This window comes from Triticum aestivum, chromosome 2B (assembly GCF_018294505.1).
Source record: "Triticum aestivum cultivar Chinese Spring chromosome 2B, IWGSC CS RefSeq v2.1, whole genome shotgun sequence".
Lineage (NCBI taxonomy): Eukaryota > Viridiplantae > Streptophyta > Magnoliopsida > Poales > Poaceae > Triticum > Triticum aestivum.
Genome location: NC_057798.1, coordinates 745,975,933 through 745,978,355, shown reverse-complemented (window position 1 = coordinate 745,978,355; position 2,423 = coordinate 745,975,933).

Sequence of the window (2,423 nt, the reverse complement as noted above, 5' to 3'; positions counted from 1 at the left end):
GAAACTGATGATATATTCATAAATACAGTAAGCTAGCCGAAAACCATTAGAGGTGATAGTAGATTAACTTTGGGGAGTAGCACTCAGCTGTACACCCTGTTAGATGATGCAATACATATATGGTAGCTGGTTCAAAAGTCGGGCATGGCAGTTTGAATTGTAGAATACATGATAGAAAAGCATATGAAAGCAGAGACTTTCAAAACAAGTGAATGAATGGAAGATTTTAAACCAGTCAAATTCCAATTAGGCCATTGGTACTAGAAGTTGGTCAGATTGGATAACGCAACGACGAGGACGTACTGATATGCCACCATGTGAAAGGTAAAACGGGCACAAAATCGAGGAAATCTTAGAGTTCGAAAAGGGGCGCTTTATTACAGGAAATATTAGATATTTGTTGCTGGGAGTATAACAGTTGCATGATCTTTTTTTTGCAACCTGGCTCACAAATATTCAGTGACTCCAACAGTTGCATGATCTACATCACTGATTCGTGCCTCTCACCTTCAGGCGTGGGTGCACAGCCAGTTCGCCAAAGCTCATATTTGGTTGATCAAAATCGGATACCATTTAATCATGACAGTAGGATGACCCGATAAGTAGATAAGCGTGAAGGAGCTGAAACCAAAAGGCCAAACTTGAACTGTAGCAGAACGGTGCAAGAATGCGGGCCTCATCTCTTCTATAAGTGCCGCTACACCTGGCGTCTTTGGTCTTCGGTCATTGAGAAATTCCTCATGCACTGGCTTGATACTTCCGCTTGGCCCTTGTTCGACTCGGTGGAGTGGTGGGCAAGCACTTGCGCCGATGGTATGCCAAAGGGCCAAGCCAAGGCCTCCCTCATCATGATCGTCTGATGGACAATTTGGAGCGAGCGTCACACAAGATTGTTTAAACATAAGAGTGCTCCACTGCCAATCTTGCTTTCCTCCATCTCTACCGAGGCCAATCTTTGAGTCATCGCCGGTGCAAGAAGCTAGTGTCTTTTATTTCACGCGAGTAATCCGCATGCCATGATTTTTGGGTGTCTTATAACAAACTGTTTTCTATCTTAACTAATGAATGAGGCAAAACTTTTGCCTCGGTTTAAAAAAAAAGAAGGGAAGCAGCGCCATGTACCACTGCACGCTCTGCCCTATACCACAGCTCCACGCCGACGTCCTCGCTCACAATCGATGCCGATCCCCACTCACCCGTGCGTGCCGGCTCGTAATGCTTGATGCTTCGCCGCCCGTGGCGTGCGCGCACCGGCTAGTGCTACCTACTGCAACATGCAAGCACAACAAACAGACGGACAGACAACTGTGATTCGGAATAGTGCTGCCGTTCGACCGAGGGGTTGCGGCCTTCCCCGGGTATGAGCGCCAACTGGTATCGTCGTCGCGAGTCTCTATTGTATTAAAGACCGAGAACCCTGCCGATCGTTACACAACATGATGACGTGCCACGCAATGCATAGGCGTGCCGTTATGATCGCACGTTAGGATGTTCAAGGACCGAAGAAGATAGCGATGTGACCGCTCCTGCTCCTGCAAGTGGATGTTCAAGGCCAGATTCATGCGGGTATTTTCCTTTTTCTTTTGCGTTTTACGTTTAATTGAGTCATTTGGATGTGCAATAACTAGGACATATCTAGATGTACCTAAGTATTGCTTCTGTTCTTGCCATGTGGTTGCCCTCCGGTGATAGCTATGGCCATGATAAGAAACCTGAAAAGGAGATCTCTCCCCCCATCTTGATGTATTAAGTGAAGAGCAAAGAATATGTGCGCCTCATTTATTTGGAAGAAACGAGTAGTTAGTTGGAAAAATGAAGGGCGTGGCCTATAGGGTGGAGTCTCCACTGCCTTCCGACTAGAGGGAATTGCATGCTCTTTGCCTTAGGATGGCCGGCCCTGCATTGAAGCTCTACTCCCTTCCAACTGATGCGCGCCTTCCCTACAGTATTACCGGTTGGGCGCTACCCTATGGCGCAACCTGAGTGGAAGCTTGGCGGTGCCAAGTGGGAGACAGTGGAGACTCCACCGTATAGGCCACGCCCTTCCACTTTCCTTTTTATACTATGCAGTATTATTGCATCATAGGCATATTAAAAAATAGGAAGCCAGGATAAACCTAGAATTTATGATCATCATGAACCAAATTGAAAGTTTATTACACAATTGATGGAGCAAGTGACACATGCATCTTGGTTCTAACATCACACTAATAAATAGTACTGAAATCATCTTCACAAAAAGAAGCAAAAAATTGATCATGAGTGTGGAGTGGCTGATCTTCACCTCGAGCTCAATGCATCCACTGTCTCAGATCCCAGGCCAGTCTTCGTTATCATTGTCGACGCCGGTAATCACTGTATCTTTTTTATCCTCACCTCAGATTTTTAGTGCAAAATTCAAAAACAAAGAGAGGTAGTGGATC